The sequence below is a fragment of the Neofelis nebulosa genome, chromosome 15 (genome assembly GCF_028018385.1).
Source record: "Neofelis nebulosa isolate mNeoNeb1 chromosome 15, mNeoNeb1.pri, whole genome shotgun sequence".
Lineage (NCBI taxonomy): Eukaryota > Metazoa > Chordata > Mammalia > Carnivora > Felidae > Neofelis > Neofelis nebulosa.
Window position 1 is genome coordinate 64,494,446 of NC_080796.1, and position 16,522 is coordinate 64,510,967.

The 16,522-nt window shown below is 44.0% G+C and overlaps 1 long non-coding RNA gene and 1 pseudogene across 3 annotated transcripts in view; one reads left to right on the plus strand and one right to left on the minus strand.

Annotated features, from left to right (window-relative positions):
- Window positions 1-14,249, plus strand: part of LOC131495495 (uncharacterized) — a 72,366-nt gene extending 58,117 nt beyond the window's left edge. The window contains exons 6-7 of one of the 3 annotated variants that reach the window (XR_009253983.1): window positions 5,614-5,716; window positions 13,905-14,249. This is a non-coding gene — a long non-coding RNA (uncharacterized LOC131495495). Of the gene's footprint in view, window positions 1-5,613; window positions 5,717-10,486; window positions 11,017-12,357; window positions 12,462-13,904 lie in introns of those variants that run through there. The other 2 variants (XR_009253984.1, XR_009253982.1) reach the window with 2 other exon arrangements.
- On the minus strand, window positions 5,258-5,382 carry LOC131496691 (U4 spliceosomal RNA; annotated as a pseudogene).
- Window positions 14,250-16,522: the final 2,273 nt, after the last annotated feature.

The following is a 16,522-nucleotide window of genomic DNA, read 5'->3' on the forward strand; positions in this document are numbered from 1 at the left end:
TACTTTCCTACCAACATTTCTCCACAACCTCACCAACATTTGTTTTTGTTTTTGATAATGGCCATCCTGACAGGTATGAGCTGCTAGCTCATAGAATTGACACTTCTCCAAAGAAGACACACAGATGGCCAACAGGTACGTGAAAAGATGCTCAGTCATAATGGAGGTGCAGATCAAAACCACAATGAGATATCTCATGCTTGTTAGGATGGCCAGTATCACAAAACAAAACAAAATAAAACAACACGGACAATAACAAATGTTGGCAAGGATGTGGAGAAGTTGGAACCCTTCCACACTATTGGTAGGAATGTATTTTTTTTTTTAAATAATAACCATCTACTCTGCACGGAATGTTTGTGTCTCCCTCAAATTTGTATGTTGAAGCCTACACCCCAGTGTGATGGTATTTGGAGGTGGAGTCTTTGGGATATAATTGGATTAAGAGGGTGGGCCTCTTCTGAGTGGCATTAATGACCTTCTAAAAAGAGGAGGACATGTGATATCTGTGTTCTCTGCCACGTGAAGATATAATGAGATAGCCATCTGCAAGGCAGGAAGTGGACTCTCATCAGATACCAGCCTCTAGATCTGTGAGAAATAAATTTTTATTGTTTAAACTTTGCCCAATCTATGGTACTTTGTTCTAGCAGTCCAACTAAGGCATCATTCTAACAGGTGTGAAATGATATCACATTTTGATGTGGTTTTGGTTTGTATTTTCCTGTGGAATATACATACAAGGGAGTGTTATTTAGCCTTAAAAAATAAAAAAAAAGGAAGGATTGGAAAGCCCTTGTTGCCAGGTGCAACAATATGGATGGACTTTCAGAATATTACGTTCAATGAAGTAAGCCAGTCAGGGAAGGACAAATGCTGCATGATTCCACTTGTATGATGTGTCCAAAATAGTCAAACATGGAAGCAGAGAGTGGTAAGGTAGTTGCCAGGGGTTGGCGGGGTGGGGTGGGGTGGGGTGGGGGGGTGGAGAAGGGGGAGTTGCCGTTCAATGGGCGTAGGGTTTCAGTTGTGCAAGTTTTACAGATCTGCTCTACAACATTGTGCCTATAGCTACCAATAGTGTATCGCACACCTACAAAATTAAGAGGTAAGATCTCATGTTAACTCATGTTAACTGTTCTCACCACAATTTAAAAAAAAAAGGAAAAAGGAAAAAAATGATCTCCAAGGTTCTTTTCACAGGAAGGTATTAAAAATGGTGTTTCTCTAAAACAAAAGAGTAATCCAAGAAAGCAAAACAAGGAATCCAAGAAATGTGGGAGAGAGGGCATTCCAGTATAACAGTGAAGGGAGATGAAATTTGTTTAGGTAGAAAGCAATCAGCCCAGATTGAGCAGAAGGTTAGAAGGCTCCAGAAGGGTGATGTTTGACAAAAATATGAAATTAATAGATAGCCTAGTATGCTTCTCTGAACAGTGAACATTTTGAAGGAGAATTAGTGACAAATACAAAGCATAGTAACTAAAGAAAAATCTGGGTGATTATTGACTCCAGGGAAACAAACTTGTTCGAGAATGAAATGTAATTGTAGTGTACTCCATGGCTTACCTGTGAATACTATTCATAGATCCATAATAACATAAATGCTAAATATTGATATAATGAGAAAATGTGATACAGCTGCGTAATTAATTTGTTCCTTATTTAAATTTCTCTACATCCTCACCAACACTGCCCCAAGGCAGAGTATCAGCTGGCCTGTGTTCCTTTTTGGAGGGTCTGGGGAAAGAATCCAATGAAGTTTATTCAGATTGCTAGTAGAATTAATTTTCTAGTGGCTGTACGTTTGAAGTCCTTGTTTTTCTGCTAGTCTTTGGCTGAGGACTGTTCTCAGCTCCTAGAGGCCACACCTTCCCACCAACAGTTCACAGCATGGGTGTTTGCTTCCTTCTAGGATAGCTGGAGTATATCTGTCTGTTCCCCTCTTCTGTTCTTGGCTAGAGAAAACTCTACACTTCTAAAAGGCTCACGTGATTAAGTCAGACCCACCTGGATAATCTCTTCATCCTGCAACATGTCCTGCAACATAACCTAATTATGGAAGTAAAATACATCATTTTTCACAGTCCTGGGAATTATGTAAGGTATGCATACCATGGGCAAAAAAGCCTTGGAGCATGTCTTAGAATCTTGCCTACCACAATTATATTGGGAAAGGAAGAGCATCTTGGCAAGAGAAGGGGGTGGTGGTGATGGTTAAGAGAGATGAAATGCCTTCTTCCCTTGCAGAGCAAAACCAGATAAAACCTAACGTAGAGAATAAAACAATAGCTATGTTAAGTACGTCATTTAAAATATACAGGTAATTATCTATAGGAACTTTTAAAAAGTAAGAAGTGGTTGCCTGTGGGGAATAGACTTCAGGGATAGGGTGGTGTGAAACAGAAGGCTGGCATTTTTCATGATGTGCCTTAAGTGTTACTGTATTTCAATTAATCTAAGATCCTTTGATTGTCTAGTGCATTCTGATTTCACAGTTGTTGCAACGTGAAAAATGCGATTTGCCTTACATTACTGTATATAAGTTGACATATCTAAACACACACACATACACACATACATACAACACCCACTCTGTTGAAAAGAAAAATCAGAAGCAAACCACAGTTAAAGCCAAAGAATAATTTCTGTTTTGGGTAAGTTAGTATGTTCTGGCCTCGCGCAGCATGTGTGGCATGCTTGAAGACAGTCTAAGACCCTCTGCGGACGTCAAATAAGTCCCTTAGAGCATAAATAAACAACGGGAATGTTGAAGAGTGATGGTAACTGGAAGTATAAATACATAATCATTCCCCATGATTAAAAACTTTTTTTTTTGCCTTACCTCATAAGTCCAAATTTAAGAAAAAGTGTGAATTTTATTTTATTCAGAGATTTTATTTTTAAGTAATCTCTACACCCAGTGTATGGCTCGAACTCATGACCCTACGATCGAGAGTTGCATGCTCTATCGACTGAGCCAACCAGGTGCCATGAAAAAGTGTGAATTTTAAACCATAAGAGAATAAATTTGGCATTAGCTTTGCCTCTCTCTCTCTCCATCATCTTTTTTTTTTTTTTTTTTTTTTTTTTTTGCATTTGTAAGCTAAGTTCCAACAAGGAACTAAGAGTCTAGCAGGCTATGAGACACTCTGCCAGAGTAGGGAAAGCATGATATAGCTGGAACAGGGTAAGTGAAGGACAGTTATCGTAGAAAATTGAGTTGGCAAAGTCATGTTTTTCAATCATGTTTTATATAATGATTGATGTCTGCATATTTTCTTTAATTAGCCTGCCTTTACCCAATTCAATCATTAAAATATTCACTGCTAAGATACTCAAGTTTTTCTGATCTCATGGCATATTTATGTCATCAGTGTTTAGAAGTTTGGGGCTCAATTTCTAATAGTTACTCTCATCATTTCCTACTATTTTGTAACGGTAGATTTCACATGGTCAATATACTTCAAAGCCTTCTGGGCAGGCACTGATTTTCATTGTATAATGGTGAATGAGGATAAAAATAAAAAGAATAAAAGGCTTGCATATTTTCCATGCAATGCTCATTTCTGGAGCTCTTCCTTTCTTTGTGCAGATCCAGATTTCCATCTGGTTTAATTTTCTTTCTGTGTGAAAAAGCAGAAGGAAAATTGGGGTATGAGGCGTTCATTCAGCTTCTGTGTGCCTAAACAAGTTTTTATTTTGCCTTCATTTTTAAAACAATATTTTTGCTGGATATAGAATTCTAGGTTGACAACTTTTTTCTTTGAGTAATTTAAATATGTAGCTCCAGTGTCATCTGGCATGAATGATTTCTAATGAGAAGTCTGATGTCTCTTTTTTGTGTGTATATAATTTCTCTCCCCCCCTCCCCTTTCCGGCTGTGTTTAATGTTCTCCTTATCTCCCCTTTTAAGCAATTTTGTTGTAACGTGCTTTGGTGTAGTTTTCATGTCCCTTGTGCCAAAAAGCTCATTGAGCTTTTCGGATTTGTTAGTTTATAGTTTTCATAAGACTTGGACGTTTTGGCCATTATTTTTTCAAATATTAATTTGGTCTCGCATCTGTCCTCCATTTTTTTGGGATTCAAACTACACGTCTTTTAGGCTTCTTGAAGTTGATCCACAGCTCACTGATGCTGAGTTCATTTCTCTTTAGTTATTTTTTCCCCTGTGATTCATCTTGAATACTTTCTATTGCTATGTATTCAAGCTCGTTAACTTTTTCTTCTGAAAAGCTAGACTATCATTAATTTCACCAGTGTAATTTTTAAATCTCAGACATTTTGGTTCTCATCTTTGGAAATTCAAATTTTACTTTCCTCATATTGCCCGTATTTCTATTTAACATGCTCAATTTTTTATTTAGCTCCAGATTTTTTAACCTCAGCAAAATAAAGATGCCTTGGCCGACTCCGAGCTCCATTTCCTTGACCCAGGGAGACGGCATGATGCTGTGTGTCCATGGGTTTCCCTTCCCCAGGCTGTAGCCTGGAAACTCTGTCCAGGAAGTAAGCCGAGCAGTTGTTGAGCCTGCTTCCTCTCTTGTCTCTCAGGGATCATCTCCCTTTATCACATGATGCCCAATGTTTTGAAAGTTACCGTTTCACGTCTTTTGTTTCCTTTATTAGTTGTTTCAAGTGGGATGGCAATTCGAGCCCTTGCTACTCCATCTTAGCTGGAAGTGAAAGTCAGTTCGTTGTATGTAAGTCACTGTTGGCTGCATTTTAGTAAAAGAAAGCTCCTACCATTTCCCATAAAGTCAAATATCACTTATAGGTTGCTCAGTTCTCCCTTAAACTTTTGAATTGATTAGCTCCATGAGCTGATATAAATTGAAAAAAAAATGATTAGAATTCATTTGAGGAAACTTTGGCTTAATTGAAAACAATGATTAGAATTCATTGGCGGAAACTTGGGCTTATGTCCCAATTTGGTGGACTTGTTCTTCCCCTGTGCCCTGTGCTGACTGGTGGGAATTAAGATACTTCTCAGTGTGTACACAGGATTGGTGAATTGATTTTTTTGAATCGATCCAAGTCTGTTAAAAATATTAAATAAATTGATCTGAAATACTGTGCTTTATTTAATTTGAGTTTCCATGTTATGAATCAACCCTACGAAATGCTGTTAGTGGTTTTCTACCAGCCACCTGGTTAATTCAGTTAAAAACTTGACATATATGTATGTATTTTCTTTTTCTTTTCTTTTTTTTTCATGATTGTCTGCTCAAGTCAAGGGACCAACCTGTTTTCTGTGTCTCAGGTAGAGAAGGTAAAGCTCTATTGTACAGCTGTAACTGAAGAAAGAAAATTGTTTTCAATTAGCAATAATCGCGCCTCGGATAAACCTCATTGGCTACGATACTGCCACTGCGCAAAGCTTGAAGAAAGAAAATTGAAAGTCCTAAATGAAATATTCATTCTGTAAGTGACGTGATTCAGTAACCCTTAGCAAATATGCCCATCACTACTGTAATAGGTCTGCTAGGAAAGATTAGATCTCCTGAGAGTCACCTCATTCTGGTGTCCTTCCTGCTCCTTTTGTCCTTAGACTTTGGTCTTTTTCTCCATTTCCTACATTAATATCATAGGGTTTTCACTCTTCATTACCAGGTTTTGCTGATGAAACCACGGAAGGCTGTTAATTATGTCTCGCTTCTAAGCCTGACAGTGTGGAGGGGTGCTCAACTTTGATCACGCTCTAATGAGTTGAGTGGTAAGTGTCGGACTTGTCTGCGAGTGGACTTGATTTGCCCCAGGCATATTGCTTTCGTGAGAGAGTGAGGATTGCAGTCACGGATAACCCTGATGGGTTGGCCCTCTCTCTTTCTCCTCATCTTGGAAAAACTTGGTTTTATAATGTCACTCTTTCTTGGTTAAGTTGTAATTTCTGGTAGTTCTTTTCAGTCTCCCTTAATGATTTAACTGTACCTCCTAGCCCTAGGGTTCCTATCATCAGGATACTTCTCTTTCTACATGCTCTTCCTCCTTCCTGTGAAGGCTATCCAGGGCTGCGGCTCCAGCAACTCCCTGTGGATGAAGGACTCCCCGGAGTCTATTTCTAGATTAAAACTCTTTCTTGATAGGTTTCCATTGGCCTAAGAAAAATAAATCCACTCGGGGGTCCCACAGACTTCTCTAACTCAACACCACCGAATCCAAACACCTCACCTCGTCCCCCAAGCCAGCTTCCCTTCTTGGCCTCTAGCACTTGGAGAATGATGCTACCTTTCCTCAATTGCTCCCAGTGGAAACCCGAGAGCTACACTCAATTCCTCCTTCTCCCTGCTCCTACCCAGTCTCCAAGTCCAGTAAACTCTCTTAAAATCTGTCTCCTACCTCTCGTCATCGCCCCCATTATACAGAGACAGGAAGATTGCAATAGACTCCTTCTGACCGGTCATAAAACTTTTTTTTTTTTTTTATGTTTATTTATTTTTGAGACAGAGAGAGACAGAGCATGAACGGGGGAGGGTCAGAGAGAGAGGGAGACACAGAATCCGAAACAGGCTCCAGGCTCTAAGCCGTCAGCAGAGAGCCAGACGCGGGGCTCGAACTCACGGACCGCGAGATCGTGACCTGAGCCGAAGTCGGCCGCTTAACCGACTGAGCCACCCAGGCGCCCCATAAAACTTTAATTCACCTTCCTGGAAATTATCTCTCGAGGCCAGAGTCGTCTTCGTAACAAACAAACCTTATCCTTACTTTCCGGCTCCAATTCCTCGATGATTCCTTCTACCGACAAAACAAGATCTAACCTTTTCTTCGTGATCTAGCCTCTTCCTGCCCGTTCAACTTCTGCCATTATCTCCCTTAAATTTATTTTGAAGCATGGTGACTTACACACGATTTGTAAAGAAAGGATGAATGGATGAACAGCAGTCCTCTGAATGAATACACCATACACTCTTATATGTGTCTACACACATAGGGTTTCTGCTGTCTGAAATGCCTTTCTCCACCCCACTCCTTCCTGGCACCTTCCATGATGCCCCCTCCCCTCCCAGGTGGATGCTGGCGCTCTTCCCTTGCTTCCACAGCACTTGGCGCTCATCTCCAGGATGGTAGAGGTACACATATACTTTTTTTTCATCTTTTTTAAGATGCTTTTATTTATTTTTGAGAGAGAGAGAGAGAGAAGCGGAGTGTGTGCAGGGGAGGCGCAGAGAGAGGGAGACACAGAATCGGAAGCAGGCTCCAGGCTCTGAGCTGTCAGCCCAGAGCCCCACACGGGGCTCGAGCTCACGGACCGTGAGATCGTGACCCGAGCTGAAGTCGGACGGTTGACGGACCGAGCCACCCGGTAGTAGTATATTTGCACTATCTTGCCCTGAGCGGCGTTGGTTCTGGGTCGCAGTATTCAAATCGTTTGTTTGCTGTTTTCTCAATCGACTTAAACATTTTCCATCGGGGGGGGGGACCCCCGACTTTGCAGCTTTGTGTCCTCTAGGGCCTGACACAGGGCCTGCACATAACCGGGGCTCAGTCCCCCTTTGGTGAGCGAAAGCATGCTTTGTCAATAATCGGACGGGAGAGCTCTTTTGTCCCAACGTGGGAAATTAAGCGCGAACCAAAATTTAAAAAGAGTGTCTGCTGGGGAGGAACAGCGGTAAGTGGAAGCCACTTCCCTCGTTTGCGCCGAGTGGGGAGCAGAAGCAGGTCTGGAACCACTTCCTCTCGCCAATCCTGAGAGCTGCTGCCTCGCCCTGACCAGCCTTTCCCTCCTCTGCGTCTCGTGTGTCTTTGGTTTTTGAGGAGAGGATGAGGGGAAGATGAGAGAGGGAAGGTCTGGAGGATGTTTCCACCTAGACAAACTGGAGGAGATTTACCACTTCCAAAGGGAGGGTGGCCGGAAGTTTAAAAAAAATCAAAACTTTAAAAGATATTTTATTTTTGTTTATTTGAGAGCGAGAGCCAGCAAGAGTGAGCAGAGGAGAAGAAGGAGAGGGGGAGAGAGAATCTTTAAGCAGGCTCCATGGTCAGCGTGGAGCCCGACGCAGGGCTCGATCCCCTGACCCTGGGATCATGACCTGAGCTGAAATCAGGAGTCGGACACTCAACCGACTGAGCCACCCAGGCGCCCCTGGAAATGTTCTTGTCTTGACCCAGTAAGTGCCACCTGGGACTGGCTATGTGATTTGCGGGGCTCAGTGGAAAATGAAAATGTGGCCCCCTTGTTAAACATTTATGACGAAATTTAAGTGGGTGACAGCAAAGCATCAGACCCCGCGTGGGGCCCTTCTGAGCTGTGTGCCCTGAAAGGTTCACATTGCCCCGTGAAACGAGTCCTGGTGTTCCTTGAGGGAGGTTTCAAGTACTGGGTCTGGCTGATGTTTCTTTTACTTATTTGTTTATCTAGAAGTTTCTTTGAAATCTTCTGGACACTCAAAAAAGGGATAAACAAGAGTATCAATGTACCTATCACCAGCTTAAGAGACACGTGGTGACAAATACATTCAAAATGATTTGTGTGTCCCTGGCTCCCAAAAGTAACCCTTATTCTGATGAACCACAGGAACGTATCATTCTGGTCCATGTCGGTATTTTTTACTACAGATCCCCAAGAGAGATGAACTTTAAAGTGATGCAGGGGGAATATTTCCTGAAGTAACTGAGCAAGGGATTAAATCCTGTGAGACCCAGGATCAACCAACTCCAAATCCGTGTGAAAAGGGAGTCCTGGTTTGCTCCTTGGCATTTTTATTCATTGTTTATGTTTTCTTTAGCCCACTTCTACCTCCCTTCCTGCCCTTTGTAGAGTCTGTAAACCACACTTCCTCTTCTGCAGAATGTGTCTTCGTCCATTTTGCTTTACTTACGACCTGCTTCTTCTGTAACGCGAAACACCAGTCCAGGCCCCAGGCCCGATCTCCTTTCTCCTTCATGGTTATCCCGGGTCATGGCGCTGGGCATTCAGCGGGTGAGTCGGGTTGTGGCTTTGTGATGTTTTAAGTACGGCTGCATCTGGGAAGTTGGAAAAGCAGGGCTCTAGGAAGGCAGAATCTGTTGGAATTAAAAAAAGATATATATATATATATATATATATATATATATGTACATATTTAAAAACTGGAGTGAATTGGATTCAGAGATGAATATTCAGCCAAGGCCACATTTGAGAATTATGAAGTGGGACTGGGGGGTGGGGGTGGGGGGGGGGGGAGGGGGGAGAGTCGTGCTCAGCCCCGCAGCTCCGTGCAGGGATCCAGGCAGCAAGAAATGTGGGGAATGTTTTGCCAAAAACGAGGGTGAGGCCTGGGCACTTGGACTCTGGGCTTGTCCCACACGGTCATAATCATTAAAAAATTAATAGTTTGCACACCCTCCATGCCTTCAAAAGATGAAAGCCTGGCACATCCTCCAGATGAATATTGGAAACCGTGTGGAATTTCACAGTAGTAAGAAAGACCATTGCAAATGGCTGGTTTTTCTGTCTTCAAGGATTTATCTACATGGTAGCAGCCGCAGTTGGGTTAGAGCAAGGGGTTTGGGGATGGATTTTGGCAGGCCTTTGATCTGAACTGACTGAAATAAAAGAAACAATGCATCCCTAATCGCCTGACCAGATACCTTACGCAGCACCACTCCAAGCTCATGTGAATAATATGGTCACAAAATGCCAATAATAACCACCAGGATTTCCAGCGCAGGGAGTGATTGGAAATTTGACTCATGTGCTGCCCTCAAAAGTCGCTCTGGCCTAATTACTGTTAAAAACAGATGAAGATAAAAGTTAACATGGCCCCAGTGAGTCATCTCGTCGGGACTCACGTTACAGAAACAGCCATTCTGGGAGGAGAATTCCGAGGACAAAGGCTCTGAGAGTGGCCACAGACGACTGCAGAGAGCAAGTCTGTTAGAAAAGCCCGTGTCTGGATCCCAGGAACTTAGCGCGAGATAACTGTTCTGTGGTAACAGCGGCTTTTCAATAGTCTTTTCCATGAGGCAAGTGCAACTGCCATATGGGAATCCGATCTACAGCCCCATTTCCTCCTAGAATAGAACATTCCTAATTGTGGCTCTTTCACTTCCCCCCCAAATACTCTCTTACGCTTCTTTCAGAAATACTCTCCTTAATGAGTAGGGTTTGTCCGGCATGGGGAAGAGAGAGGAGGGGAGCAGGCCACAGGAAGCCTTGTCTGAAACTGGTCCCTTAGTCTCCCCCGGTAACGTGTATTGGTCCCCTTATAGACGAGGAAACCTGGGAGCCAGAGAAATCCTACAAATCAAATGTTCCTCTGCACGCGGAGCTCTGTGATCAATCGTATATGCAACATGGCGGAGTCGTGTTGGGGGGAAAGCACAGGAAGTTTGGGGTTGAACCTTGACCCTGCCACTGTTAGCTGTGTAAGGGACATGTTATTCAACCTCTCTGGGCCTCAATTTTCTCACTGATGACTTGGGAGTGATGATACGGACCCTAAATTAATGTTGTAAGTTACTTTACAAGGGGAGCAAGGTCTGAGTAAATAATTCTCTTCTGTAGGAAAGGCCTTGAGGATGTGCTCTGGGTGCCGATGGTCTGAAGTCTGATCCTGGGCACATGAAGGACGGTGGGTGTTCTGTGAACAAGTGCCAGTTGCGATCTCACAGATGTTCTCTGGGGAAGGGACAGTTTGTGAGAGCCCAGTTCTGATGATCCTTATGCCAAAATCATCGCTGTTTTCAAACCGGGAGTTTTACTTCTGTGGAAGATTGATTTGACCTCCCTCAATTTTCCTCCTTCTCCTGTAATTGCAACACATGTCCTCTCAGAATCAAAGAGGTTTCCCAACAAACACATCTTAAATACCACACCCATACTGTCTCAACTGCTAAAGAAAATAAAGACATAATGGAAGGAATACAATATGAAATTTAAAAATCATGTAAAAATGGGGTTTAGGGATGCCTGGGTGGCTCAGTCAGTTAAGTGACTGACTCTTGGTTTCTGCTTAGGTCATGATCTCACGGTTCGTGAGATCGAGCCCCGTGCAGGCTGTTAGTGCAGAGCCTGCTTGGGATTCTCCCTCTCTCCCCCCCGTCTCTCACTCTGCCCTTCCCTGCTCGTGTACTTTCTCTTTCTCAGAATAAATAAACGTAAAAAATGGAGTTTACCATGGTTTATTTGTAGTAGCAACAAACCGGAAGTAACCTAAATGTCCAATAATAAGGGATCGCTAAGACAGTGGGATACTATGCACCACTGAGGCATGGCTGTAGAATATGCAAGGTCCTGAGAAAATGCTAACAATGTGCGGTGCAGTGGAAAAGACAGATTTAACTGCAACATCAGAATTTGAACGTGATTTATACGTGTGTGATGAATTATGGACGCTTTGTTTCTTTTTGTTTAAATCACACAGAGCATAAAATTTACCACCTGAACTGTTTTGAAGTCGGTAGTGTTAAGGAGATTCACATGGTCATGCAACGAATCTCCAGAACGCGTTCATCTTGCAAAACTGAAACTCTGTCCCCACTAAACAGCAGCTGCCCCATGTTTGCTCATCTGCAGCCTCTAGCAACCACCGTCCTATTTTCTGTCTCTATAAATCTGTTTGCTTTAGGTGCTTCATCTAGGTGGGATCCGATGGTGTTTGTTCTATCGTGACTGGCTTATGTCACGTGGTATAGTCTCCTTAAACTTCACCCACGATGTGGCAAGTGAGCGATTTCCTTCTCTTCAAAGGCTGCCCAATATTGCATTGTACGGATATACCACATTCTGTTATGCCTCCACCCATCGATCGACACTTGGGTTCCTTCCGCATCTTCGCCTTTGTGAATAATGATGCTCTGAACTCAGGGGTGCAAATAGCTCTTTGGGATCCTGCTTTGTTCTGGTCTACAAAAATCCAGAACCTGTGTTTATGACCCGGACGCTTTTCTGTCTCATACGTGACAGTCCCCTATAAAAAGAGCTCATGCTGTTCCAAGTCAGCAGGTGGGATGAACAGAGGACCTTAGATGTAAGGATTTCTGTCCCAACTGGACTCATCTGGGCTTTAACTCGGTATTTGTCCAGGAGTTTCTGTGGCTTCACACACTGTGCTCCTGGCCGGGCACCAGCAAGTCTTCTGTTCTTTCTGTCTCCAGCAGGAAGAGGAATGGGGGCAGAGGGGGTGGGGGGGGGGCTCTAGGTTGTCAGGTGAACAAGCTGGCGCAGTCCCCCGGCAGAGGAAGCAGTCTAAGGGAAAGCAGGTTAGAGCAGTGATACTTTATGGTTACTAATGAATTCCGTTTTATAGCCCAACTCCCTTAAATTGTCTTCCTGTGATTAATTCTCGTTCTCCTGCTCCCCTTTAGGCAGACGCTTGTTGATAGGGAGTGCTCAGTGTTGAATGAGTAAAACGTACTAATGCATGTTCTCTTTAGCCAGAGATAACCTTGCTTTAAACATGATGAATGCAACTTTTACGAGAGAAGATATCATCGAGAAGGGGGCTTGTGGCTTATCCATCAGACACTTGGGTATAAGCTCATCGCCTAGCAGCATTTCTATCTCCATCTCTCTCTCTCTCTCTCCTGACCATTTTGAATAGTCCATCTGTCTGTCACTGTCCCTAAAATGAAATGATGTAAATCACCCAGATGACTGTTCTGGATTTAATCAACCCCCCCCCTCCCCCCACCTCCCAAGGACTCCACACCTTTTTCTTCCTCAGTGAACAAAGAAACAAAGAAGCAGCATTTCTGGGAAAGTCATAGAGCTTAAAAGTCATTAATCTACAACCATTAGAAATGATTCCTTTTGGGGACCAGAGAACAGTGTGTGTGTGTGTGTGTGTGTGTGTGTGTGTGTGTGTTGGTGTGTGTGTGTGTACTTTCACGGACGTGGAGACACAGCAGAGAGGTTTTTCTGGTTAGCATTGTACACTTTGTATTTTGACACAAGTTGCCTTGATCCCAGACTTCTTAATTTTGGCCCAGGCCCCCAAAATGTAGAGAATACAGCCACCAGTCACCCGTGGTTGTTACTTAGAGAGATGTGTCTATATCAAGAAAGCTCTAGCTAAAGGGGGAAGGCAGGGGAGGCAGGGGAGGTTGAGCTGGCACATTGATTGGGACTCAGCAGAGATGCCCACAGGATGCACGTGGCCACTCGATAAGAGCAAGAACGAGCAAAGCAAAGCAAATTATTCTGTGTGAACAAATTATTTACACGGCTCGTTTCTTCCAGCGCTTACAAAGGCTCTCTTCCACTCTGGCAGGAGAAGACTGTTAGTTTAAAGAGGAAAAGAAAAAAATCTCTCTCCCAGAACTGATAACCAAATAAAATCCTGTTATATTTTCTGTCTAATAAGCACCAGAAATTCCATAACTCCCTTGATTAAGCATATTATCCTTCTTCAGAAAGTCAGCTTGATTTATGCAAAAAGTGATTTGGGCATACTTTCGCCGGCCATGGAGATTTCATAATTCCTAGTGTATGTCTGGAAAATCTCCTCTCGTCGAGTCCAAACCAAATTAATGTCTTCCAGAGTGACCTGAGGAATTAATGAGGTTTCTGCTGTCAGTTCTACCCATCCAAAGGTCAAGTAAATCATTTGCTGGCTCTCGGGCCGCTGTATTTTTGCTGCCTCTCTGACTCCACGTTCAATGATAACAACGTTGCAGATGCCTTTGAAATACGGCATCACAGACACTCTCCGTCCATCTGCTGGGACATATTTTAGGCTCTGCTTCTCTTTCTGCTGTAAACTCGGCCTTTAATGGAGTCCGTAATTGCTGATAAATGGGGTATCAATGAAGTCAGTGTGCTAAGGCTCCCTCATTCTTTTCTGCTGATGTGTGCTATTTAAGTCTCCTCCGACGTGACTTAAAATTATTGTGTGCCCAGCTCTTTAACTCCCCAACTGGTGTTCTTGGCTGAAGACTGGGGTTATTTATTTTTTTTCCTCCTTCTTCTTTTTTTGGACAAGCTAAAGCTGGATGGCAAGACGCTTTCCTTGAGAAGCCGTGTTCTTCTTACCAGGAGAGGCTCCACAACCTGGAGCGTGATGATGTGCGCAGAATTGGCTGGAGGTTTTCGGATCTTTCTACCTCTTTCCGCCTCTGCCGCCCGAGTGTGGGGACCAGCTTCTCTGTGGACCCAAACTGTGAAATAATCGGAGGGGTGAAAACGCTTCGCAAGTGACTTGTCTGGTATCTCTGTACTGGAAGCCTGGAGTTTCAGTGTCTGTCCCAAAACTTCATCACTGTTGTTCCCTTGGGTTCTTTACTGATTGTAAATGAGGATGAAAAGTAAAAGCCACGATTGTCTTCCCTCCGAGTCTCCTCATTCTCTTTGAGTTTGCGTTTCTCATGAGCATCTGGTTGAACGGCCGCTGCTAATGAGCCAACAATCCAGAAAGGGCTGGTAAATTCTTTTGTGGCTCCTTAGCCACGAGTCTGGAGGAACCAGAAGCCTGTTGCTTCCCACTTGTGCTTTCAAAGCAGAAACACCTAAAATTACCTGCTAACCAGCCAGCCATGTGGATGTACACATTTTCCAATGAGGTTTGAAACAGTAAAGCCGACAATGTTGCCCGAGTCTCCCTGACCTTTCCAACTTCAGTTTCCTGAGCTATGAAATGGGGATGGTCATACCTGCTGGACTTAGCACCGAGGTTTGACCTGTGGCTGCTGCTGCGGGCTGGCTTTTCTGAGTACTCATTTTTTTTTAAAAATATTTTTTTAATGCTTATTTATTTTTGAGAGAGAGAGAAAGAGAGTTGCAGCGTGAGTGGGGGAAGGGGAGAGAGAGGGAGACACAGAATCTGGAGCAGGCTCCAGCCTGTCAGCACCGAGCCCGACGCGGGGCTTGAACTCACGAACCTGGAGATCATGACCTGAGCCGAAGTCGGACGTTCGACCGACTGAGCCCCCCGCAAGCGCCCATCTGAGCACGTCTTGCGTGCTGACTACGGAGCTTAGCACCTTCCCCGTATTATTTCATTAGATCCTTACAATAGCTGTATGAAGCACGTGTTGTTTTCAATACCACCATTTGACTAACAAGGAAATAGAGGCCTCAATGAAATAGTGAGGTTTCTAAGGCATGTTTTGTAGCTCTTACTGGTTTCAAAATACATTTTCATCCGTTAATTTGTCTTCCGCCCTCAAGAATTCTGTGAGGAATTTACTATTATGTTTCTTTCATTGGAGTTTAGAGAGAGGACGAGAGGCTTTCTCAAGGTCATACAAACCAGGAAGGGTTGTGACTTGAAAGAGACAAAGCAGTTGTAAACATGCCTCCAAGGGGGGGGGAGGGAAGCCATGTTGATAATACAATTCGATGCCCGATTGTCGTTGCTATGATATGATCCATTAACCCCCGGGGGGGGGGGGAGCAGCCTTGTCACACTCATATTTCAGATTAGGCCGTAAAACAAATAAACAATACGCCAAACTACTTCAGGCAAGCAGAAGATGACCAGCGTGGGACAAGGTGGGGCTGGAGAGACGATGGGGAAGAAGTTTAGTGATCTACGATGGCACTTCAGGGAATCTGGTGAATTTTGGGTCAGAGGTGGAGAGGAAGCCCTGATGAATAATTCTGATAAAACTTTGAAGACGGCAGGCAGGCTAAACCTCTCTGGTGCCTCTTACCCGAGTTTGATTTCGTTCAGCAGGGAGACACCTCAGAAATTTTTCTTCGGCTGTTTGTTTCTCATTTGTTGGAAAAACGGTGCACGGTACAGCTGGCTAGTGCCATTTAAAGTTAAGCAAAAAGGGGGTGCCTGCGTGGCTCCGTCGGGTAAGGGTCCAGCTTCGGCTCAGGTCATGATCTCGCGGTCCGTGGGTTCGAACCCCGCGTCAGGCTCTGTGCTGACAGCTGGGAGCCTGGCGCCTGCTTCCGATTCTGTGTCTCCCCCTCTCTCTACCCCTCCCCCACTCATTCTCTCTCTCTCTCTCTCTCTCTCTCTCTGTGTCTCAAAAATAAGTAGACATTTAAAAAAATTAAAAAAAAAAAAAAAGAACTAACTTCACAGGGCCCAACTGGGGGGAGGCTCCCTTGGAATTGTAGAGATTTGCTTTTTCCATCCCACTTATGGCTTCAGCACTTCACCTAGACTGAAGTCTAAGGTGCTTCCTCATTGCCAAGGTCCGACTGGAAATAGGTGTGGGTCTGTGGGTGTGGTGGGGTGGGGGGCGGGCAGGTTTTATTTCTCTAAGAGACCGTGGAATTGGCGAGGTTAGAGCACGCCTTTTGAGTAGGAGCCCCAGGAATAATGCCCACGGGGCCACTGCACTTAGCGGAGTCTAGAATAAGCGATCAAGCGGACTTCTTGCTGGGGAAGAAAAACTCTTCTCACGGCCACCTACTGGTGCGAAACCCTTTGCAAGTCAGTGGATACTTGGGCCTCATTTTTCTCACCCGGCAAGTGGGGCCGCTGGGGCTAGTAGGTCACAGGAGTATGGTGGATATTAAATGAGATAAAGGATGGGAAAGAATTTGCAAACTTGAAAGCATTAGCCCTCCCTGCCAGTGGTACTTGTTAGCGGGGGTCCTCGCCCCAACATTTTGGTATGTGGAATCAAGGGAAAATTTAAATCA